The following is a 26164-nucleotide window of genomic DNA, read 5'->3' on the forward strand; positions in this document are numbered from 1 at the left end:
GCTTCCGTCTTGGGTGCTTTCTCTCACTCTCTTTTTCATTTGTTTCGAGGGAAGCCAGTGCCATGTTGTGAGCTGCCCTGAGGAGAGGTCTGTGTGGCGAGGAACCAAAGGAGGCCTCTGATCAACGGCCAGTGAGGGACTTGAATCCTGCCAGTGACTAGTGAGCCTGGCCGCAGATTTTCCCCAGTCGAGCCTTCAGAAGAGACCACGGCCCCAGCTGCCATCTTGGTTGCAGTTCTGTGAGAGACCCTGAGCCAGAGACACCCCGCTAAGGTCATACCTGGATTCTTGACCTGCAGAAACTGTGAAGGAATACACATGTATCATTTTAAGCCACTAGGTATGTGGGGTAACTTGTTATAGGGTGACAAATAACTGGACATGCTCAGAGCCACAGGAATGTGGGGGGGGGCAGGGACTGGTAAACCATCTACTCAATTGCTTTAGATTCTCATCTCTCTCTCACTCCTCACGTCCAGTCCACTAACAATTCCTGTCAACCCTAACTCCCTACCAATCCCAAATCCATATTCCCTCCCCACCTGCCTGGCTCCCACTTCATACCAAATTAGCCCCATCTCTCACTTTCGTTACAGTAAGGGACACCCTTCTCCTCCAATCTCCATCCAGCTACTTCTCCACAGTCAGGGAGGACTTTCAAATCAATCATGAATCAGATGGTGGCATGCAGTTGGTGCTCAATAATGATGGAGGGAATTCAGGTATCAAGTCAGGCTGGACCGGGTTTCTCTCCTAACCCTGAGTTCAGCCCCTTGTTCTTCCAGCACCTGCATGAGAAAGGGAGTCACATAAAAGGAAGGTTGTTAGGCCACCAGCACTGACCTCCAGGCCCTGGGAGGTAGCTCTCACCCTTCTTCTTCCACGTATACATTGCACCAGCGTTGCCTGTCCAGGCATGGAGGCTACACTCATTAAGCCCATATACTTACTATATGCCCCTGACTTCGAAGTACCTGACAGGCACCATCTCATTTAATTCTTGAAATGAGCCAGAGGAATCCTAAGAAGGAGGGAAAGAAGTGGAGGCATCATACTTTCTGATTCCAAATCATACTACAAAGTTGTAGTAATCAAAACAGTATGGCACTGGCATTAAAACACACACACACACACACACACACACACACACAGGCTAATGAAAGAGAATTAGGAGACTAGAAACAAACCCATGCATATCTGGTCAATTGATATTTGACAAGGGAGCCAAGAATATTCAATACAGAAAAGAAAGTCTCGGGGCATCTTGGTGGTTTAGGGGGTTAAGCTTCTGCCTTCAGCTCAGGTCATGATCTCTGGGTCCTGGGATCGAGCCCTGCATCGGGCTCTCTGCTTGGTGGGGAGCTTGCTTCCCCCTCTCCCTCTGCCTGCCTCTCTGCCTGCTTGTGATCTCTCTCTCTCTGTTAAATAAATAAATAAAATCTTTCAAAAAAGAAAGAAAGACAGTCCATCAATAAGTGGTGCTGTGGAAAATTGGATATTCACATGCAAAAGAATGAAACTAGAGCCCTCTCTTTTACACCACTCATAAAAATGAACTTGAAATGGATTAAAAGACTTAATCCTCAGGGAGCCTGGGTGGCTCAGTTGGTTAATCGTCTGCCTTTGGCTCAGGTCATGATCCCAGTGTCCTGGGATCAAGTCTCACATCAGGCTCCCTGCTCAGTGGGGAGTCTGAACCTTCCTCTGCCCCTTCCCCTGCTCATGTTCTCTTTCTTTCTCAAATAAATAAATAAAATCTTAAAATTAAAAAAAAAAAAGACTTAATCCTCGAAATGGTCCTACAAAGTAGGATTGTCATTATTCTGTTTTATAGTTGTGGGGGAAATTAGGCACAGAGCAACAAAGCCACTCCCTTAAGGGCAGGGCTGGGATCTACACCCAGGCAGTTTCAACACTAGCACTGGGGTCTTCACTGACACTCAGTTCATAAGTCCCAGGTTAATTCTTTTGCTTTCAATCAGACAGGCATTGCTGAGTGCCTGGGAACCTAAGCCAATTTATACCCCTAGGCTTTTTCCAGAAGGTAGTTCTGTCTTGCACCCTGAAAGGGCCATTCTCTGCCCTGGGGGAGATCCCAGCCTAGCTGGGGAGCCAAGGGCATGGAGAACCTGAAATCCACAGTAATGACAGCAGCCCCCCACAGAGCGTGCTGAGCATCTGAGTGGTGTTAATTCGGGGGTTGGGGGGGTCGATTCTGGACAGCTGGAAAGGCTTCCAGATACTTGCGGTGCTGCTGTGTCCATTGATGGAGGACACTCTTGTCTGTGTCTGGGCCCCGGGACTGCAGAGGGTCCTAAAGCTCCCAAAGGCCAGGAGTGGGCAAATGCTTGACTCCAGATCCAGGGCACCTTGAGCATTGTGTCTTGCTGCCTGCTGTCCCCCCTGTATAAATATCCTGTGGCAGCCCACACAAAGGGCCACAAGCTAGGGGCTTAAAACGACAGGCCTCATCTCACAGTTCTGGAGGCCAGAGGTCTGAAACCCATCAGAGGGGCTACCCTCCACCTGAAGGCTCTAGAGGAGGAAACTTCCTTTCCTCTTCTAGCTTCTGGGGGCTGCCAGCTATCCTTGGTGCTTCTTATGGTATAGGCACATCACTCCAGTCTCTGCCTCTGTCTTTATTTTTATTTTGTTTTAGATTTTACTTGTTTATTTGATAGAGAGAGAGAGCACAAGCAGGGGGAGGAGCAGAGGGAGAGGGAGAAGAAGGCTCCCCGCTGAGCAGGGAGCCCAAGGTGGGGCTGGATCCCAGGAGAGGACCCTGAGATCATGACCTGAGCCAAAGGCAGACGTTTAACCGACTGAGCCACCCAGGTGCCCCTCTGCCTCCGTCTTTCTGTGACATTGTCCCTGCATGTACCTGTGTCCGCGTCTTGTTTTTTAGAATAATCCAGTCACACTGGATTAAGATCCTCCCCACTCCAGTCTGACCCCATCTTAACTAAATATATCTGCAACAACACTATTTCCAAATAAGGTCACGTTCTGAGATACTGGGGGTCTAGACCTCAATATGTCTTTCTCTTTTAGCGGGGACACAATGCCCCCCATAACACTCTCTCTTCCTAATCAACACCTAGTTAAATGTCCATGCCTCTGCTTTTTTATGCAGCAGTGCCTGAGCCTCATTCCATATTCTAACTTAAAAAAAAAAAAAAATCAACCAACAAGTACACTGCCTGTAGTATTTCTAGAGATCCAGAGAAATTCAGTGTCACCATTCGGGGATGCACTGGGCTATAAGTATCAAACACCAAGCTGCAGTGGTTTAAGCAAAAAAGTGGCTTTTCCATCTGTGAACAATCTGGAGTTGGCAACGGGCATTGTGGGAGGCCAGCAGCTAGATGGAACCAGGGCCAGGACCCCCCAGTTCCTGGGGTCCCCTCACTATCCTTCTAGGTTCCTTAAGAGACCCTGACCACAGAGAGTTGCAGTTTTGTCCCCATTTTACAGCCAAAGCAACTGAAGCTCAGATAATCACATGCTTACCTTTCCCTGCACCGTCTGCTGACAGACCTCTGCCTGGGCCTCACTGGCCAGACGTGTGCCACTGCTACTTCTAGAATTCTAGAACCGAGGCAGGTTGGGAGACATGCCAGAGTGGGACACATGGCCACTCAATGAGCAAGCACTGTTTGCAAAGGAAGAAAGCAAGAGGGAGTGTTGGAGGCAATATAACGTGTCTCCCACAGTTCTCCCTGCCTCTAGGTCTAGACCCGGTACGTTGAGGGCCCTCGAAGGGTGAGGCATTGTGCTACGGGCTATCTGAATTATGTCTAAAAATTAGAAATTGGGGCACCTGGGTGGCTCAGTTGTTAAACATTTGCCTTTGGCTCAGGTCATGATCCTGGGATCCAGGGATCAAGGTTCACATCGGGCTCCCTGCTTGGCGGGGAGCCTACTTCTCCCTCTCCTACCTGCTTGTCCTCCCTCTCATGCTGTGTCTTTCTCTGTCAAATAAATAAAAACCTTTAAAAAAATAAAAATAATAAAAATTAGGGGTGCCTGGGTGGCTCAGAGGGTTAAGCCTCTGCCTTTGGCTCAGGTCATGATCTCAGGGTCCTGGGATCGAGCCCCGCATTGGGCTCTCTGCTCAGCAGGGAGCCTGCTTCTCCCTCTCTCTACTTGTGATTTCTGTCAAATAAATAAATAAAATCTTTAAAATAATAATAAGAAGAAGAAGAATTAGAAACCGTGGTATTTAGTTCATGGACTCCTAAACACCTGTGAGGCACATGCTAGTAAGGTCCCATTTTTCAGATGAGAAACCTGAGGCTCAGACAGGACTGGTAGAACCTCACTGAGATACTCTTTTAGCAAATATTTATTGAACATCTACTGTGTGCCAGGCCATTTGGGCACTGGAGATACAACAGTGAATGAACTGAACGCTTCCCCCCCAGTTTCTGCCCTCAGGAGGAGAGGAGGGAGGGGGGAGCACCCAGAAATAATACAAGTAATATCAGTTCTGGGAATTACACCTAGTGTAGGCCAGGCACTGTTCTGAGGGCTCATCCGTGTTGGAACTGAGACTCAGAGAAGTGAAGCAACGTGCCCAACGTCACACAGCCTGTAACTGTGAAGCCATGATTTGAACCCAGGTTCCAGAGCCTGAGCTCAGGTAAGTAATATAATGTCAGGAGGTGATAATACAAGTGAGGAGGGCTAAGTGGCCAGGGAAGTTCCTTCTGAGGCGTGGACATATGAGCAGAGACAGGAATAAAGAGAGGAGGAGCTGTAGAGAGATCTAGAAAGAAGTGCCAGTGGGAAGTCACAGGTGGGACACGGGTATGTTTGGGGGCTCATCGAGGGGCCAGTGTGGCTGGAGCAACAGGGCTAGGAGCTGTCCTACCCACTTGACACTTACTACTTCTTTTCAGCATCATAAAAGACTCATGACATAGGCTTTTGTAATTATCCTCATTTGACAGATGGGGAAATTGAAGTTCTAAACAGTTAAGTCAGCCACCCAGCGGGGAGGCCACATAGCCAGAAAGAGGTGGCCCAGGTAGCCTTGACTCCATTGCCCAACCGCAAGACAAAGAGCAAATGCCAGCAGGCTTGAGGGCTACCTGGAGGAGGTGGCTGTCAAGGGGACTTTAAGGGATTGGAGGAGTAGGGAGGGGGAAAGCGGGGAGCTGCTGCAATGAAGACTCCGACTGAGGATAGCACATGAATATGTTCCAGGGGGCAGTTCTTAGAGGACAGATTTCCAGGCACAGCCGTGCCTCGGCCTCCCCCAGGCCAGCTCTGCGAAGAAAAGGGAAGGCAGCAACAGGGGTTTCATTAGCGCCTCAGAGGCCCCAGCAGCCCTGGGGGGATGAAAAGGACCAGAGAAGGGAGCCATCCTAATTTTGGCACACCTGGCAGGGGGCACAGGGCCACTGAAAAGGAAGCAGCTGGGGCCGGCTGGGCAGGCCCTGTCATTGTTCCAGCTGGATCTGCCGTCAGCGCTTCAAATGCAAAACCAGAGTAAAGGGGGTGGGGGCGCCGGTGGCCTGTGCTCCTCCTTTAATAGACCAAAGGACCCTGGCGGCTTAGCTCTTTTTCCTAATTTAAAGATATTTTCAGGCGTTTGGGAGCTCCCCTATGGTGCAGCAGGAAGGTTGGAATGGGGGGCCTTAAAACTCTCATCGTGGTTGCCGATGGGAGGATGGGGGAGCAGGCAAGGAAGTGGAGGTCCTCAGAGTGGTTTGGGACCAAGGATGCGACCCTTGGGGAGTAAGGAGGTCACTGGGTTCTAGGCTCTCTTCTGCCTCCGCTTCCCCTCTTGGGCCCCTCAAAAGGCCTCTCCAGAAAATAAAACCCATGCAGATGTACCCAAATATCCATCCCTGCTAAGAAAAGGGGGGTTGATCTTCGGGGTCCACACTGTAGGCCTTGAGTTGAGACGTCGTAGGGGTCTTGCCCCATGCCAACGCCTGGGCAGGGCAGACGGGCCACAGGGGAGGTAGGTTATCAGAAGCCTGGGAAAGCAGAGGGATGAGGCTGCCCATCTGCCCAGAAGACTGATGGGGGAGGTGTGTTCCCTCTCAGTTTGGCACTTCTGGTACCAAGGCAGGAAAGAGGGTGGGGAGCCAGGCCAAGGGGGTGCAGCTACCTCTATGTTGGGGGATGGCGCTCCTTGGCTCATCTCCACGGAGAGGGTGCACAGGAACCAGGAGAGAGCCAGGCAGGGACCCTGGCTGGAGGGGAGGGTGTAGCCTAGGGACAGCTTGGGGTGGGGGGAGGTCCATTCCCTTTAACCCAGGCTCCCCTCACTGCCTTTTTCTCTGCACCCCTCCCACCCGTTTCTTCCCCTCCTCCCTCCCTCGCTCACCCCGTCCCAGACCGCTCACCTTCCTGCCCCCACCCCACCTCCGTCCCCCTCCCAGCTCCCTGGCTAGATCTCCAGACTCCCGCGGTGCCCCCTCCATGGGCTGCCTATCTCTTCCCTCCTCCAGGCTCCCAGCCATTCCGCCCCCCCCCCCACTGCCCCTCCACCCCCCCCCCCCAATCCTGCCCTCCTCTCTCTGACTGGCTCCCGCTTCCCCACCGGTCTCCCAGCGCCCCCCTTCTGTCTCCCTCTCTCTTCCCCTTCTTTCCTTCATCCCGGCCTCTCTTCCCACCTTCCCTAGCAGGAGAGAGGGCCCGCACTCTCCCCCCTCCAGCCCCCTCCCCGGCCGGCGGCTCGGCTCCGCGCCCTCCGCTGGGGCCGCCGCCATCTTGCAGGATGCTGGGGAGGGAGCGGCGAGCAGGCAGTGGAAACAATGCATCTTTTATGAAGTCCTCCCCCCTCCACGCCTGGAAATCTTACATTAACGCGACATTGATTTCCCTCGGAATAGAGGGGCCTCTTGTGCGCCCCCAGAGGGGCCGGAGGGCGGGGCGGGACGCGGGGAGGAAGGGGCCATGGTGGGGGGGGGGGGGTCCGCTTCGCGCCAGGGGTCCAGCAGCCGGCGCCCCCCATCCTGCTCTACACCCCGGATCCCGAGACCGCGCAGGGGCAGCCCCTGAAAATGGGCTCCTCCACGGAGGGACGCAGTGGGCCGGTTCTCAGAAGGGCGTCCGGGAGCGAGGCTTTGGAGTAACTCCTGGACCGAGGGCGCCCAGCGGAGTCCCTCGTCAGTCTGGGCTGCCCCTGGGCCCGCTCTCTGCGGCCAAATCCGATGGGCCGCGTGTTTCCCCCCAAACAGCCTCCTGGGCCCCCTAACCCCTCCCCGCCCAGTTTCCTTCCTCTCAGCTCTCCCACCTTGCCACCGAACTCCCATCCTTTCCAGTTCCCGCCTCCCTCCTCTTTCCTCGTTCTCTCCCGCCCCCCCTTCTCCCTTCCCTGCTGACTGCTCGCTCCCCCCACACCCCCCTCCTTGCGTGCTAATGGCCCGTTGGCAGGCGGCTCCGCGGCTGTTTCCGGGGGAGTCGGGTTTGCAGCCAGGGGAGATGCTGGAGCGATGGGGGGGGGGGTGGTGGAATTATACACACATAAATCTGGGATAATGACGGTGGTGCTAATGGGGCTGGCAGCCGGAGCTCCCAAGCACCATCCCCCCCCCCCCCCCACCACACACACAGATACTCAACCACCAACCAGGGCTTACTGGCTTTCCTAAGGCCCATGGATCCTTGTCATCTCTGAATGGGTCCCCCTGGATATACAGGGCCCAGGCTAGTTTGGGACACCTCATGCCACATTGGATCTCAGTTCAATTTGCAGCTTGCCACGTGCCTGCCCTGCAGCGTAGAGCAAATAGGGACCACCACAGAGACAGGTAGATTTGGGGGATCGGCTGTACCCCCCTCACCAAGTTGTCCCCCACCTTCTGGAAACCTATCTCTAGGTTTTCTAAGGCCATGCCACACACAACATGGTATCTTTCATATAACTGAAAAGTCAGACTTGGATTTTCTTGCCCTTTCCTCATTTCTTGGATGTGTGACCTTGGGCAAGTCACTTGACCTCTCTGAGACTCCATTCCCTCTAAGTTGAGGATGATAATAACCATCTTCAACTGGAACCTGAAGCATGGTTCTCCCACAGGTTCACTGTTATGTGAAAGACACCAGACAGAAGGGGGCATGCGCTTTGGTTGCATTTATACGAATTTTAAGGACAGGCAAACTCATCTATGATGACAAAGTCAGACTGGGGGATATAGACTTCCAGGAATGGGCGTGAGGGCATTTTCTGGAGGGACGGACATACTCTGTCTCGGTATGGGTGGTGGATACACAGGTATATACATGCACAAAGCTCACTGAGCTGAAACTTAAGATCTGTGCAGTTCATTTTATCCATGTAATACTTCATTCAAAGAAAAGAAAATATCCCCCACACATCACCCACTTCTTCCCACTTCTATGGTCCTCGCCCTAGTCCTGCCCCCCTCTTGTATCTGGATTATCACTGCTTCTGCCCTGGGCTCCTCCTCTCAGTCTTTGCAGGTGCCCAGAGGGGTCTTCGGAAAGGCAAGAAGTTCAGGATGTCATTCTGTTCAGAACACTGCAATCCATCCCCATGGCTCTTAGATTCGATTCAAATCCCTCACTCGGCCTCTTCGGGATCCCTCTCCCCAGGGATCCCTCTCCCCATAGCTTTCTGCACCCCAGCTTCATGGAGCCTTTGCACTGACTGTTCCCCTTCCTACAACACCCTCCCCCCCTAGATCTCACTTGGTTAGCTCTACCACCTTCTTCACGCCCCAGCTCCATGTCACTTCATTCCTGGGACTCTTCCAACCACCCCCAGTCACTCTCTATCCTCCACCTCTCTGGCACTTTCCCCACTCTGATACGGCCTTGATTATTTGTCTGCAGGTTACAATCTGCCTCACCATTCCCCACTGGAACACAGTCTCTTTTTAGACCCTGATTTTTATTCTGTGTGTCCCACAATACCTGGCATCTATTAGATTTTCAAATATAGGTTGAATAAGTGAATTAAATAAGAATGTTGTAATGATTTAAGGATATAATGGATGGAAAGTTCTTGGTTTGTCACGGGCATTCAATAAGTCAGGGCACCTGTCTTCTTCATGAAGAAGGAACAGGAAAAATAATAATCTGTGGTTATTTACTCTCGTGGCTCTCCATCCAGAACTTAGGGAGATAATTTGGCGTAGGAAATATTCTCCCAGAAGGAAGATATTTGTAATAGTTTCTGACAAAGGATGCACGTCCATTATATATAAAGAGCTCCTACAAATCAGTAAGGAAAAGACAACCAAATGTATAAAATGATAGGAGACTCAAACAGCTAGCAAAACAGAGTATCAAAGTAGAAAATACGCACATGAGAAGATGCTGAATGCCATCAGTCATCAGAAAAATGCATATAAAACAATGAAATACCACAACACAACCGACTGGAATGGCTAAAGTGAAACAGACTGATGGTACCAAGTGTTAGCAAGGATGTGGACAACTGGAGCCTTTTTTTTTTTTTTTTTTTAAAGTAGGCTCCATGCCCACGTGGGCCTTGAACTCATGAACCTGAGGTTAAGAGTCATGCTCTACTGCCTAAGCCAGCCAGGTGTTCTGGAACTTTTTTTTTAAACTCATTTTTATTTTTGTTTAGTAATCTCTACACCCAATGTGGGGCTTGAACTCAGGACCCTGAGATCAAGAGTTGCATGCTCTTCCGACTGAGCCAGTCAGGCATCCCGGCACTTTCATACACTGCTGATGAGAATGTAAAATGCTCTAGTCACTCTCTTTAGGAAAACTCTTTGATGGTGTCTCCTAAAAATGCACACACACCTGCCCAGTGACCCAGCAGGTGCACTCCTGGGTACTTACCCAATAGAAATGTACACTGTGTTCACATACAAGAATGTTCATGGCAGCTTATCTTAAAAACCAATCTGTTAACAAGCCAAATATCCATCAACAGTAGAATAAACAAGCCAATTGTGGCACAGTCTCGCAATGGAATATTACACAACAAAGAAAAAGGACAGGGTACTAATACTAATAATGGTAAGGATGCGTCCCACAGGTTCAATGTTAAGTCAAAGACACCAGACAGAAGAGGGCACGCAGTATGGTTGCATTTATATGAAATTTAAGGACAAACAAAACTCATCTATGATGACAAAGTCAGATTGGGGGATATGGACTTCAGGAATGGGCACGAGGGTGTTTTCTGGAGGGATGGACATATTCTCTCTTGGTTTGGGTGGTGGATACACAGGTATATACATGCATGCAAATCCATTGAGCTGAAACTTATGATCTGTGCAGTTCACCTTATCCGAGTAATACCTCAGTCAAGGGTGAAGAAGGGAAGAAGGAAACACAAAAGAAAATGTCCCCTAGAGCTGTGTATGGACCATAGGCAGTGTGAAACCTGATGTGTTCCTCCTCTGAGGCTTCACAATAGTGTTCCAGGGTGGACAAAAGTTGGAAAATGTAAGCAGCTGCCCCAGATTCAGGATGGAAGTTCAAGGGTAGTGGCGCCCCTCCCTGTGTCTCTGGGGTGATGTGGGCTCCTAGCCTCCTCTGGCACTGGGTATGGGTGGTCCAGTCTCAGGACAAGGGGGTGCCCTTGAGGTCTCCTTCCTACCCCTTCATCCCCTCCAGCCCAAGCTGTGGGCCCAGCCACCTCCTGTATCAGAAACTGCTAGTGAGTCTGGTTGCTATGACAACAGGGCTGCAAGGCCCCCAGGAACCCGCTGCTCAGCCTCATTGCATGGGGAGCTTTCCCCCCCTTTAAAATGAAATGGGAGTCGGGGGAGGGGGAACCCCCTGCCTCTGATCTTGAAGGAGATCCTTGCTCCTACCAGCTTTGTCCCAAAGCCCTGGTTATGAGAGGAGGTTCTGTGTGGAACCCAGACAGTGGTTAAGGATGGAAAAGGGAGGGGTATCTGCTGCCTGGGTTATACTAGTCCTCCTAGTCCTTTAAAAGGCCAAGAAAACAGTCTTTTTCTAGCATTTTTTCCTGTTTGCTTATTCATTATTGTCCACCCCACCCCCCAGAGGAAGTGCGGGGTGATGGGTAGAGGGAGCATTGCATTTGGAGTCAAAAGACAGGTGGAGGGTCTGGAAACCTTACTGTGTGGCCTTGACCCACTCCTTAACCTTTCTGGTTCCTCTTTTACCAAATCAAGACAATCATAGCTCCTGGTTCATAGCTTATTATCAGGACTCATGAGGACTCACCCCTGAAAAGCACTGAAAACAACTTCCAGACTACGGCTGTTACTCAATACATCTGTTGCTGTATTTAGATGCCAGGTCCTGTGCCAGTCACTCTCCTGTGTAATAATGTATGTAATCCTCACAAGCAGCTTTGCGGGATGATCATTGTCATACCCATTTCATAGATTAGGTAACAGAGGCTCGAGTACTTTTATAGAGAGGGCATTCTTCAGGATCCCAGAAGTCCTGCACCCTTGAGCCACCCCAAGCTCTCCACTCAGCTGTCATATGGGCTGGTGGTTCCCTGCTGAGGGTGCAGAGAGGATGTCCTCTATGTCCTATCTTCCTGGCCCCCGTGTGTGTTAAGAGAGTCATAGCTGCTTCAATGCCAGTGTTATGGTCGGCGATATGTCATGAGTGCTTCCTGATCCTGCCCCTCCGTCTGTTATGTTCTACAAGGGATGTAGGAAATCCCTCCTCGGGGAAAAAAATGCACGTATTACAGATGAACCCTCCTGTCCCCCATCCCCGTTTCCTCATTAGAGGACCCACTGTTGTCTGTTTGGGGTATATCCTTACAGATCTTTTCCTAAATATTTACATACACCTATACTATACCCACCTGTATAAATACAGTCTTTGCGCGATGTCTTAATCTGAGTTCCCTCGAAGACAACGACTCTGAGATAAGCAAAGATTTGGGGGTAAGTTGTGGGTCTGGGAGGTGATCCCAGAAACAGCGGTAGGGAATTGGTGAAGTCAAAAAGGAAAGGCAGGTTGTGATTTCCAAGATGGCCACCCCTCATTTTTATCACCTGGTACAGGCTCTTTCTACAACGTGCTCCTCCCACAAGAGGCGGGGTCTGTGCGCCTCTCCTTGAATCGGGGTGGGGTTTGTGACTTCTCCGACCAATGGAGTGTAAAGAAAGTGATTCTGACAGGTTTCAGAGGCTGGGTCCCAGAAGGCAGGATGGTTACCACCTGGCTCTGCCCAGTTTGCTTTGTTTTCTCCTCCTCCTCCTCCTTTCTTTTTCTCAGTGCTTGCCCTTGGCATCCAGCCATGTTGTACGGAAGCCCAGATCCCGTGAGGGGCCACATGTGGGTGTTACAGACAACAGTCCTAGTTAGGTCCTCCGGCAACAGCCCGCATCAGCCACGTATCGTGCAAGGAGTCGTCCCCTTCAGAGGACTCCAGCCCTCGTCTTTGAGGCTTGAAGCTGAGGTGTCTCAGATACTGGGGAGCAGAGACATGCAGTTCCCCTGTGTCCTGTCTGAATTCCTGATTCGCAGAAATATGAGAGATAATAAATGATCATCATCTTAAGCCACTGAATTTGGGTAATTTGTTAAGCAGGATTAGATAATTAATACAACAGGGAAGGTAGGAAACTAACAGGGTGGGGCATTAGTGCGCAGGTGACCCCTGTGGACACCTGGGGCTCATTCCCGCTGGGAACAGCTGGGTGTTGATTGTGCATCTGCGTTGCCCCCCCCCCCCACACACACACACCGAGTTGGGGCATATCCACCAGCTCCCATGCCTCCCTGACTGAGGGCTGCTCCTGGGGCCAGTAACAGCACTGCCCACACCTAAGAGAAGTCTCCCAGGTCGGGATGTGGCTGCTTGGGGTGTCCCGCTGTAAGCCTGTGTGGAAACTGTCCACTAAAGCCTCAGGCGACTCCAGATGGCCCCAGGGCAGTCGGCAGGCCATTGACCACAATGCTACTTCGTGCTTTCCAGCAGTCTTGACATGGATTGAATCACACTGCACACATTGTTATGAAAGTTGCTTGTATCACTGTACTCCTGATACGTGTATCTTTTGAGGGCTGCACCACACGGCCATAAACTGGGGGACTTAAAGCAATAGGAACGTGGCCAGAATGAGGCCAGAAGTCGGAAATCAAGGTGTTAAGAGGGCCACACTCCCAGGGAAGGCTCTAGGGGAGAATCCTTCCTGGCCTCTTCCAGCTTCTGGGGGTTCCTGGCATTTCTTGACCTTCTTCTCTGTGTTTCTCCAAACCCCCCTTCCTTTCTTGTGTAAGGACCCCAGTCTCTGAGCTTGGGGCTCACTCTAAAATCCAGAGTGATCTCAACTTGAAAGCCATACATCACTGCATCTGCAAAGACTTTATTTCCAAATAAGGCCCCGTTCGCACGTACTGGGGTTTGGACTTGGGCGTCCTTTTTTTTGGCGGGGAGAGGGCACAATTCAATGCACACTATCATCACAATAGATTTGGGTGCTTTTTTGCACCGCCCTTTTTTTTTTTTTTTTCTGGTCTCGTTTCCCATAGTAGGGGCCATAATTCATTTAATAATTGATCATTCCCCACAGCTAGATCTTAGATTGTTACCAGGTTTTTGTTCTTGCCAAAGTCCTTGTCTGTACCATCTTATGCAGGAGAATAAATATTTCTCCAAAAGGGGTTTCCACCAGTGGAAGAGCTCCCCGGTTCTGAATTCTACATTAAGGAGGGTAGGATAAGGTGGTTCCCATGTGGCCTTCAAGATTGACGCTTCATTGGGGTGCCTGGATGGCTCAGTGAGTTAAGTGTCTGACTTTTGATTTTGGCTCAGGTCATGATCTCATGGTTGTGGGATCGACCCCCAGCATGGAGAGTCTTTCTCTCCCTCTCCCTATGCCCCTCCTCTCCTCCACGGAAAAAAAAAAAAAAAAAAAGATTGAACTTTCACCCTCTTCCACCCTTCCCTGGGGTGCTGGGGCGGATGGGGGCTCCCTGGTTTTCTGGCTTCCTCAGCTTCAGCCAAAAGGAGGCTCTGGTTGAAGATGGAGAGCAGGTGGGGAGTGGGGTTAGCTCTGAGCCTGTCCTGCAAGCTGGCCACTCACCTGAGTGGGACCACAGCTCCTCGGGGTGGTAATGGCTCCCCAGCCTCACAGGGGCCCACACACCCTTATACTATAGCTTCTCTCATTCCTATAACAGACCGCAAGTCACCTACTTAACAGAGTGCTTCTCTTGGGGACCCTAACCACAATGGGTTTTTTTCCTTTTGAGCTTTTCCTCTTACCTAAAGGGTTATATTTAGAAAGAATTTTAAAATATTTAGCTTTATTATTATTGTTACTAGCGCAGGCAGGAAACACACTCAGAGCGCACCGAGAGGCAAAAGCCATCTCCCACATTTCCAGCCTTGAGGATATCTCCGTTGATCTTCACGTGCTTATTCTTCTAGTCTTTCTTGGGCCAGGACTTTGAGGTCACACAGAGCCGGGTCTGAGTCCCAGCCTGGCTGCTACATGCTGTGTGATCTTGGTGAAGTTTCTTAACCTCACTGAGCTTCTGCTTCTTCATCTATAAATGCAGTAGTCGTAGTACCCACTTCCTCGGCTTGCTGGGAGGTGCAAATGTCCAGGATTGATAATACCAGCTCTTATCACATACATCAGGGTTACAGGTAGCTCTTCAAATCCCCTTCCAGGCTTTCTATAAATAACAGGATCTCAGCCTTCCTTTTTTGGCTTTTTTTTTTTTTTTTTTTTGAGGTCTTATGTCTATTTTTATAGTTTTTCTGCTAGCCCGTAAAAAATTCAAGTTAATGTTTATCTAGTACTCGCTAGGTACCAGGCACCATGTTAGACGTTTGTTAACAATTTTCTGTAACCCTCACAATAACCCATTTTACAGAAGGAAGCAGGCAGGCAGGGCTAGTGAGCGCTGGAGGCAAGACTTCTTCCCACTCTTTGCCTTCAGCACTGCTGGTTTGTCTAGCCTGAGTAACCCGGCCAGTTGTTATTGTGTCTAAACTAGGAGCAAAGGGGCTGTAGGTAAAGACCACGACCATCAGTTCAATTCAATTCCACAAAAATATATTGACCACCCACCACATGCCAGGTGTTAGGCTCCTCGAGACAAGAAATAATGGGATCCCCCCTCTTTCTGGAGCTTATACACCTTCTGGGTCACATGCTTTCATTGATGTACAGACTTTGTGTCATGTGCTTCAGGTCATAGAGTTTTCTCTTGCATTTGGCTGCTCCGTTGAGGTCCCGGTAGTTAAAGGTGTTGGAAAAATGCCTGGGGGACAATATGTTGAGGTTGTTGGTCTTGCCTTGTTTAGGGGTTAAAGCCAGTTGTGTAGGGGAGGGGAGTGAGGGGAAGGGCAGAAGACTAGTCCAGAAGGTTAGGGGCTCAAGCTCTGAACCCCAAATGACTGGATTTGAATCCCAGGTGCATGGTTACTTGGGGTGTGACCTTAGACAAGCTCCCTCACCCCCCCTCTGCCTCCATTTCTCCATCTGCAGAGTAGACCTCATCATGATAGCATCGTGCCTTCTAGAATTGTGGCGAAAAATCAGGGAGCTCTATAAAGCTTTAGACAGCTTCCGGCAGGTGGCAAGCGCTCCAAGGGGGACAGAGACTAGACAGTGATCCCTCCAGGCTCCCGGGGGAGGTGACTGGGGGAGGACCCTGATTTTGAACCTGTGCAGGGCTGGTGCGGAGGACTAAGAGGGAGCCAGGACCCCAGCCTGGGCTTCGTGGGGGCTGCTGAATAGGGTAGAGGTGGGGGTGAGGGGTCTGGCTGACCCCAGCAAGCCTGTTAATTACCTCTCAGGGTCACGGGTCTTAAGGAGCCCCTCAGCGGGATCTCACCCGGCCCTCTGTATATTGATCTCATCTAATCTCTCAGCTGGCGGGGCGGGTCTCTAAATCCTCCTTAATTCGCCTTTTCTGCCCCTGCTGGGCAGGGAGGCCCCAGGCAGGGCTTAGCTTGCAGCGAATGAGGGAAGCCAGAGCACTTTGGGGGCCATCTCTGCCCATCATAGCAGAGGATGGACAGCGCAATATGTACGCGCGGGGAGGTCCCCCGGGTGGAGGTGGGGCACGCTGGCACTTTTTTCCCCTCTGCCAGCCAGGGCGCCAGGACCCCGCCCCCTGCTCCCCACAGTCTGGGAATCCACCTCTGGCTGAGGAAGCTGGGAATAGGCCCCTCCTGGGCAGCCGCGGCCCCCCACGGTCCCCATGTGGGTTTGGGGGGCGCTGGAGGATGTTTGGGGAGCTGGCAAAGGGCACTGCTTTTCTTCTCCCCTCTCCTTGCAGAAGCCAAAGCTGCTGGAAGAAGCCTCCTGGTGCGGGCCTGGCTGGGCTCTTCTGGGATGATTAGGGTCTGTGAAGGGCACCTGGCTTTACCTGGAGTTGCCTGCACTTTTCCTGCCCTTGGGCGATGTCCATTGTTCAGGGGTCTCCCTGGTTGTCTGAGAGGCCTCGGTTTCCACCTTTGAAATGAGCTCTGGTTGGATGGTGGGGAAACCAGGGGTTCCCGAGCTGCCTGGTTCTGCGGGGCGGGGTCCAGAAGGGAGGCTGGTGGGACTTGTGGGGAGCTAGTAGAGGAGAGGGGATGCAGACGTGGACTCCAAGAGGAAGCATGGTGACATGTTTTAACTCTCGGAACAGAGGCCAGCCTGGGTTTGAATCCTGCCTCTATGACTTTTTGCTGGGAGACACTGAGCAAGGGACTATGGCTCTGGGGGTCTGTTTCCTCACAGGTGTTACTTGTCACCGTCTCTGGGTCAAGAACTCCTCTGAGGGAGTGCTCCTTCCGACCAAGAGGAAAGGTCATCAACCAACAGGTAAGTGAAGAACGGTGAGGGGCAGCAGCAGGTGGTAGGACCTCCTACCTTCTGGAGGTCCGGGCTGCTCGCTGAAGCTGCCATGAGCACTTGTCCTCACCTGGAGTGGCATGCATGGCACGGGCATAAGGTAGGTCTCTGGAGGTGGGGGCTGCCTGTTGGAGGGTCTGGGCAGGCTCCAGCTCTCATCTCCCTCCCTGGAATGCATGGGGGAACTCTGTGGTCTTGTCTGAGTTCAGGGTCAGGCACGGGTGTGCCCTGATCGGTGCCTCGTGGTGGTTGGATGTCCCTGGCACACACCTGGAGCACATCTTCAGGCAGCCACTGGTCCATCTCAATCCTGCTCCATCAGCATCAGAGACCTGGGTGAGGTCACATTTCCTGGTAAAACACAAAATCAGGAACCTGGAAAGAGTGTTTGCTGTATGCCAGGCACTGTTCTAAGCATTTCCCATTTATTAACTCACTTAATTTAAAAAAAATATATATTATTTCAATCTCAAGTAGGTGGAGAGGCAGGCAGAGAGAAAGAGAGGAGGAGGAAGCAGGCTCCCCACTGAGCAGAGCCCGATGCGGGGCTTGATCCCAGGACCCTGAGATCATGACCTGCGCCAGAAGGCAGAGGTTTAACCCACTGAGCCATCCAGGTGCCCCACCTCACTTAATTTTTATGACAACCTGTAAGTAGGAGGCCCATCAGTGCTGCTGGCCAAGAACTGTGCTTCCTGCCCTCCTTGTGGAGGAGGTCACCTGACTGGTTCTAACCAATGAGTTGTGAGTGGAACTGACACCTGTCTTTCCCAACTAGAGCATTTAGTTGCCTGTGCATGACCTTCCAAAGCTCTTATTTCCTTTTGGCATGACTGGAAGCAATGTTCTAGAATGTTCCGGAGTGTGACTGCTCCACCAGTGACCATGATAAAAAGAGCCTCCCCGTGATGACCCAAAACAGACATGAAGCATGAGTGAGAAATAAACCTTGTGATTTTCAGTCACTGAGATGCTGAGTTTCTTTTGTTTCTGCAGCCTCGCCTAGCCTCACCATTAGAAATTACACCCCCATTTTACAGATGAGAAAACTGAGACACAGGTTAAGTCGCTTGCCTTAAGTCATCCAGCTAGTCAGAGTTCGAATCTGGGCAGTTTGATTCCAGAAATTATGCTTTTATATCTATACAGTCTCTCTGGACAGGATGCAGTCATCCTGAGGGCTCCTGGAACATATGGAAAATTGTAGTGACACTTGTAATGGATTCTGGGTGAGCCTGGCTTCTGTTAGCCTGTTGCCTCCTATTGTTTGGGGCTTTGGGGTTTTTTTCTATCTTAAGCACAGGCTCTCCAAAAAGGTTCCTCTGTTAGCTCCCCTGGGGCAGATACGAGAGGCAAGATGGGAGAAGCGGGGCACTTTCTCCTCTCCCACACCTTACTTAGAAAGTTTAGTTCCGGGGCACCTGGGTAGGTCAGTCAGTTAAGCATCTGTCTTCAGCTCAGGTCATGATCTCAGGGTCCTGGGATCGAGCCCCACATTGGGCTCCTTGCTGATCAGGAGACTGCTTCTTCCTCTGCCTCTTTCCCTGCTTGTGCTCTCTCTCTGTGTCAAATAAATAAATAAATAAAATCTTTAAAAAACAGTTTAGCTCCTGGCAGCTCCACTTTGCCCCACCCCCAACCAATTCCCCTCCATGCCATTCTCCTGCTCCTCCTACACCCTGTCCACACAAGCACCAGCACTCTCTCCAAGGCTGCCTGGAAGAGAAGGAGGTCAGACATTGCAAAGGAGAAAAGCCAAGAGGCCAGAGAGCAGAGCCCTGAGCTGAGCTTTCAGAAATGTCTTCTAACCCCTTCACCTCAGGCTGCTTCCTCTTCTCCCCCAGGATCTCTGAAGTGTGGCAGCAGCCCCGGGAGAGCCAACACTACAGCAGCCCCTGCCCTTCGAGGCTGTCAGGGAAAACCATCCAGGCAGGGCTCAGGACACCTCCATGCAAACCTCAGCTTGTCCTGCCCTGACCAGTTAACTCGACACTTACTCTACATTAAATACCAATTGGGCCAATTTTCTGCTGTAATTAAAACCTCTGCAGACGTGTTCCCTGCTCATCAGTGATGAGTTTATTAACCTCCAGCTCCAAAGGAAATGTGGGGCAGGGAGGAGAGAAGGACAGAAAAGCATTTGGCTCCAGGCAGGGGCCAGGCATCTGGCAGCCGTGTTTGCAGAAGTGTCAGCATCGGTGTGTTGGCTGCTTCTGTGGCTGAGAGACTCTGTTACGGCCATGCTGACCTGCTGCAAACCTGGGCCTGCTGTATCATAACCGTGTGTCTTTCAGGAGCCCCACTCCCCAGACTGCGGGAAAGCAGCATGTCTGGAACCCGGAAACACAGCCTCTTCTAGCTCAGCAACCCAGGCTTGCTTGTTACGTAGCATAACTGAGCCTATGCTAACTATTACATATTACATGCCCACTTATGGATAGTGAAACTGAGGCCCCATGGCTTACTAATCCAGGAGAGCCTGAGATGGTTCTTGGTGAGGGAGTCCCAGACCCTGGAAACAGATTCTCCAGGTTGACAGGGGAAGCAACCCAGGCTAGTTCCCTGGTCTGCCAGAAGTGTGAGGTTCATGGCTGCCAGCCGTAGGGGCTGGGAGCTCATGCTTAGAGCACCTGTGCAGCTCCAGAAATCAATTACCTCTGTTTATCAGAGACTACCTGCTGACTGGAGCATGATCCAGCCCCAAGGAGCCGGTGCTTTGGTTTTTTAAATCAAACAAATACATACATATATATATATATGTATATACTATATATATATATATATATAGTTTTTTGAGAGGAGGCAGAGGGACAGAGGGAGAAGGAGAAAAAATGTGCAGAGCCACACGAGGGGCTCGATATCACCACCCTGAGATCACGACCTGAGATCACGATCTTGAGATCATGGCCAGCTGGTCGCTTAACCAACTGAGCCACCCCGGTGGCCCTAGATTATAAATGTTGAAGCAGTTTTAGGTTTACAGGAAAATTGTACAGGCGGTGCAGACAGGTTCTATATACCTCTCCAATTTCTCCTGTCATTAACATCTTACATTCGTGTGACAATTTGTTACAGCAGATGACCCAGTATCAGTTCAGTCCACTCCCTGTGTCAGGGTTCACATTCAGTGTTGCATGTTCTATGGGTTTTGACAACGGCAAGAGTTCATGGATCCACCATTTCAGTATCATAGAATAGTTTTGCCACCTTAAAAATCCCCTGTGGTCCAACTAGTCCTCCCTCTGCACGCGCCCCCGAGGCCCCCACCCCGCAACACTGGTTCTTTTGACTATCTCTATAGTTTGCTTTTTCCAGAATGTCATATAGTTGGAATCCTACAGTGCGTAGCTTTTTTAGACTGGCTTCTTTCACTCAGCAATATGCATTTAAGCTTCCTCTATGTCTTCTTGTAGCTTGATAGCTCATTTCTTTAGCTCAGTGAATACGACTCCATTTTTTACTTTTTTTTTTTTTTAAGAATTTATTTTTAAGTAATCTCGACATCCAACATGGGGCTCAAATTCACATCCCTGAGATCAAGAGTCTCATGCTCCATGGACTGAGCCACCCCCTTTATCACTCAGGCTTCACACTGTCATCTAATTTTTGCTGCTTTATAGGGAGGAACACAATCCAAGAGATGCCTGGGAAGGAATGGCCTCATGGAACAAGGGATCTGTCTTGCCTGCGTGGAGTGGGGGGGTCCACCCCATGGCCCACGATCACTCGGAATCCTCCTTGCCAGCACGTCGCTGGGTCCCAAACCCTTCCGACCACCCGTCTCCATGGTCCACCTTTTTGGGAATGCTCAACTATCTGTTAGCAACTCTGCACCTCTTTTGATTCTTCATTGTACCTCAGGGGCTAGAGTTTGAGAACTACATGTCTAAGACATATCTAAGACTCCCTTGTCAACAGGGCTATGGGGCAGAGTCTACAATTGAGAGGAGTTCATGCAAGATTTGTTAGGCTGAAGAGAAACAGGAGCCATCATTTGTCCTGTCAATGGCAAGCAAATGGCAGCTGTGAGATCGGCCTGGCACTTTCTGGGCATTGTCCTACAAATAGTGTATTCTGAGAGTAGGCACTTGGAGTCACCAAGCATCAACAGTGATTCTCTATGGCTCCTGTATTTGCTGCTTTCCTGGATGTTGGTGTGACTCCCCCCAGCCCTCTCAGGGGGTTTGCTGGCTCTGATTCCCTGCATTAAATCTGTCCCTATTGAAATATCTAGATTGCCTTCTGTCTTCCTAGCCTGTCTTCCCAGCCTCAACCTAACCAATGTAATGGGATTCTAGGAGAATATCAGACTACTGGAGGAAAGATCTCCAGTCTGGCCATGTTCTCATCTCTCAGTTCCTGGCATGCCTATGTCTGGGTTGCCTGACCTCTGCCTGTAGCAGCCACCAGACCAATGCACAGAAAAATCTTAGCATTCCCTCAGGCCTACTTTTATAGGGTCATTAAATGTTGGGTTTGAGGGGGCTCTCCGTCGTTCTCCAGACCAACCTTTCATGCCAATGTGGTTAAGTAATGACTGCTGACTGCTGCTCTCCAAATGTTTTTCTCCCCTTCCAGGGAATCACATTTCCTGGCATCTTTGGGGTTAAATGGGGCCATATTCATTCTGGCCAATGAATTCTGAGCAGAACTAACATGTGCCACTTCTGGGCTGGATCATGTCATTGCCAACAGGGATCCCTCCAGAGTAATCTTTCTCTCTGGCATGGCAATTGGCAACATTCAAGATGGTGGCTGCTTTATCAGCCTTGGTCCTGGAGGGCAGTCATATCCACCCCAAATGCAATCTTGTGATTGCATTTTATTTTCATTCATTCATTCATTCATACATACATACATACATACTTTCATTCACTCATTTTAGTAAGCCTATTAAGCTCCAAGCTCAATGTGGTCTTGAACTCATGACCCCGAGATCAAGAGTCACATGCTCCATCAACTGAGGTAGCCAGGCACCCCATCCCGCGTCTTCTCCCCACAACTCCCCTGCCACCCTAACCCCTTCTGACCCATCACAGCCATGTAGTATGAGCAAGAAATGAAGCTTCGGTGTTTGAAGCCCCAAAAAAGTTGGTCTTATTTGTTACTGCAGCATAACGCAGCCTGTCTTGACTGATACACCATAAATGATGACCATAACATTTATATTCCAGAGGACTACAGCCTCATCTAAATACCTTGTCAGCATTTCATTTCAATATTTTATAGGCATTTCAGACCTGCAATGCCCTAGTCTATATGAAATCTCTTTCTCCAGACCTCCACATCCAATCTACCACCAAGTCTCATGAACTCTACTTCCCCGAATGGATCTTGTGGACTCTGCCTTTATAGCCATCCCTTGAATTTGCCTACATCTCTCCATCTCCATCAACCATTCTAGACCAAACCATCATCAACCCCACTTGGATGACTGTAATAGTTCTATGGTTCTTAAAATAAAGGCCAAAAATTACAATATGGCCCACAAGGTCTTGAGTGATTTGACCTTTGCTCGTTGCATCAACTTCCTACTGCACTCCTCTACCCCTTCCTGTCCTCTCTTCCAGCCACCCTGGTCTTCCCACTATTTTGCACATGCTCCAAGCCGTCTTCCTGCCTCAGGTCCCTTGCACATATGGTTATCATCATCTGCAAAGTTTCTCCCTCTCCTCCAATTTCCTCTTTTTAACACCTACTCATCCTTTAGCACACCTCTCCCTGGCACCATCTATGTCAAGTTTTGGCTGGTTTAAGCTCTTTGAGAATTGGTTCTTTTCTCTGGAGCCCATTCCTCACTAGGTAGTTGCACTTCACTAGAATGTTGATTTGATCCACATCTGTCCCCTAACTAGGTGTTATTTGTCATGAGCCCAAAGACCAGGTTGGGGCTAGCTTCCCATTTTATCCCCAGCATCTAGCACAACACCTGGCACATGATAGGAGCTCACTGAACACTTCCTCATCCATTCAACAAATCTGCAGTGTCTCCCCACTCTACGACAAGCACTTTTCTAAGCCCTTGGTACATATTCAATCGTCTAATCCTTTCAGTTGCCCAGTGTTGTAGGTACAGATAGGTGGCCTAGGGCTGCTGTAACAGACCCATAGCCACAAACAAAGTGGCTTAAAATAATATTAGTGCTCTTTCACAGTTCTGGAGGCAAGAAATCTGAAGTCACTATCACTGGGCCAAAAGCAAGGTGTACCTGCAAAGCCACCTTCCTCTGTCTCTTCCAGCTTCTGGGGACTCCAAGCATTCCTTCGCTTGTAGCCACATCACTCCAGTGTCTGTCTCCATTGGAACATGGCCTTTATCCCTATGTCTGTCTCCCTTTCTCCTCCTTATAAGGACACTCGTCCCTGCCGGACAATTAAAATCAGACTCTGTGGGTGTGAAGGATCTCCAAAAGAAGTACAGCCTCAGCAGGAGCCTCTGGCTGGGGTCTGGCATCCAACACCCTGGGGGCCCCCAGTCTTTCTCAGGGCTGCCCCTAATTATTGCCCCTTTCCTCCTGTTCACCACCCCCCCACCCCACCTTCCTACTCCCTCCCTCTTCAGCCTCTGTCTTTCCTTCTGTTCTCCTTCCCAGGTTCCTCCAGCCTGCTCCTCTCCTGCTCTCACCACTTGCTTGCCCCAGACGCGGGGATGTGAGAAAGTTCCGGCAGAAATTGCAATCTCCTCTCCTCTCATGTGGCTCCTAGATAAGACAGTAAAAATCCGATTTTCAGCAATTTGCTTCATTTGTGAGCTCTCCCTCGTCTCCCTTTCTCCCCCTGACACCAGCTTAGCAAAATTGCCTGGGCGGAGTGGATATTTTTAACCACTTAGTAGTCAGGGGAGGATCATAAAAAGTTTTGCAAGAAATTGGTCCTGGCCCCTGGTAGCCAGCTGCTGGCAGTGTACTTTGGGGGTTAGCAGAGGAGCATTTCAGGAGGTGAGGTGGACAGGTTTAAGGGAACTAACTGGGGAGGAGGGGGCATGGGGAGGGCACAGAGTTACCAGAATCAGGCAGGGAGCAAGCTGCGGGAGAGGGTCTGCCAGACAGGAGCTGTGGTTGCAGAGGAGACCAGTCTGGGGACTGGGTTTCATGCCTGGCAACAAAAGACATAGCAAGGGAGCTTCCCCAGCAGTTTGGGAAGGGGCATCTTCTTCCCCAAACCCGAGGCGGAGGTGGTGGGGAAATAGCGAACATTTATTGGATGTCTTCTAGGTGCCAGACACATGCTCATGGCTTTATGTGGATTTCCTCCTTGAATCCCCATAGCGGTTGATGAAGGAAGCATTTTTCTTCTGTGGGTATTAGTTAAGGCAAATGTGAGGCTGCTGTAGCGACACGGCCCCCACATGCAGGTCCCCCTCACCGCCCGTATGTTCACTAAGCAGTCTCCTCCACTACCTGAATCTGACATCCAGAACTTTGCCATCTGATCTCGGGAACCGAAAGGATGCTGATGGGAGGGAAGTATTATGGCTTAAAGGACATAGGTCATTTCTGACTTGCATGGCAGCCATAGCTGCAAGGCTCGTGTTCTGTAATAGATCCAGTCTATTGTATCTGTCATAACAACCCAAACAGACTAAGCCACCTAGAGCTACAGGCTGTCTCCAAGGGTCTCACAGATGCCAGGTGGCTTAATCTACTTGGGCTGTTACAACAGATTACAATAGACTGGGTTGCTTATAAACAAAAGATATCTATTTCTTGGTTCTGGAATCTAAGTCCAAGATCAGAGAGCTGGCAGATTTGGTACTTGGTGAGGACCGGCTTCCTGGTTCATGGATGGCTGTCTTCTCAGTGTGTCCTCACATGGAGGAAGGGGCAAGCGAGCTTTCTGGGGTCTCTTTTGCAGAGCAGTGAGGATGCCCATTTGCGAGGACTCCATCCCCATGACTTAATCACCCCAAGAGGCCCCACCTCCACTAACCATCCTGTTGGGGATTTGGTTTCACCATCTGAATTTGGAGGAAAACACACATTCAGTCTATAGCAATGGGCTACCTAACCATTTTGTCCCTGCGTGACAAGGGCCACCAGCTTCCCAGCCTGTCCTGTGTGAATCCTCACCAGCTGCCCACCCACTAAGATAATGCCAGGTATTTTAAATTCTATTACCAAATTGGTAGTTACAATATCATTTTGGCCACTGGAACAGAAATCCAACATTACAGTGGCTCAAACAAGAGACACATTTTTAAGTTAAGTCATCTTTACACCCAACGTGGGGTTTGAACTCATGACCCCAAGATCAAGAGTTGCATGCTCTCTTGGTGGACCAAGATGCCTCCCCAGCATGGCCACTTTCCAGCCAATGGGAGGCGAAAGGTCAGGGGAGGCTCCACTCCTCCCCTTCAAGGGCATCGCCCAGAAGGTAGGTGAAGGAGCACAGATCACTACTGTTCACCTGTTATTGGCCAGAACAAAGTCACATGTCATAGCTTCAAGGAAGGTTGGGAAATGAAGTCTTTTTCCTGGGTGGTCATGTGCCCAGCTTAAAAATGAAGGTGCCCTATCAATACAAAAAAGGAAAATTGAGGGAAGAACAGGGCATGACCACCTAATGGGTATAGGGTTTCCACTGAGTGATGGAAAAGTTCTGGAACGAGGCAATGGTGCTGGTTGCACAACATTATGAATATACTTAATGCTACCAAGTTGTGCACTTGGAAATGGTTATAATGGTAAACTTCAGGATTGTATTTTATCACAGTAAAAAATAATTTATTTACAAAAAAGACAAGAAAAGGGACATGGGGGGACAGTCCATGCCCCAAGCAGAAACCTGAGTGAAGAGAGAGAGCAAGCCATGCAGATTTTTCCTGGAGGGAGGAAAGGCATATTCAAAGGCCCTGTGGCTGGAACTTGACTAGTGTGTTGAGAAACATTGAGGAGGCCAGAGGGAGGTGAGAAAGGGCAACAGTGGTAAGAGATGAGGGCAGGGAGGTGACAGAGGCTTATAGGCTGTGGGGAAGAGCATAGATTTTTTTCTGAGAAGCTAATGGAGGGTTCTGATCATGAAAGTGACCAGGTCCAATTTAGATTTTAAAGCAGTCACTCAAGCTGCTAAACCTCAGGGTGCTCTCAGTACCCTAAGAGGGCTGAAATTCAGGTGTGGCCAGGCCCAGGCTTCCTGGCATAGCTCAAGCCTCCCATCTCCTCACTCTCCTCCCTGGGGCCATTCCCCAAATAAATGACTTGCATTTGAATCCTTGCTTCTAGGTGAACCCACTGTCCCAGGCGGAACAAAGCCCCCCTCCCCCAGATATTAGTTCTTGAGCTCTGGAACCTGTGAATGTGACTTTCTATGGCAAAGGAGATTTTGCAGAAGGGATTAAGTTAAGGCTCTTGAAATGCGAGATTATCCTGGATTATCTGAGAGGCCCCTAAATGCAATCACAAGTG

At 50.2% G+C, this 26164-nt stretch overlaps 1 long non-coding RNA gene across 1 annotated transcript in view; it reads left to right on the top strand.

Moving 5' to 3' along the window:
* LOC131823641 (uncharacterized) overlaps positions 1–26164 on the top strand; it is a 44149-nt gene that overhangs the window by 7614 nt on the left and 10371 nt on the right. The window contains exons 2-4 of the long non-coding RNA XR_009350625.1: positions 55–340; positions 16201–16265; positions 16647–16730. This is a non-coding gene — a long non-coding RNA (uncharacterized LOC131823641). The remainder of the gene's footprint in view (positions 1–54; positions 341–16200; positions 16266–16646; positions 16731–26164) is intronic.

This window comes from Mustela lutreola, chromosome 2 (assembly GCF_030435805.1).
Source record: "Mustela lutreola isolate mMusLut2 chromosome 2, mMusLut2.pri, whole genome shotgun sequence".
Lineage (NCBI taxonomy): Eukaryota > Metazoa > Chordata > Mammalia > Carnivora > Mustelidae > Mustela > Mustela lutreola.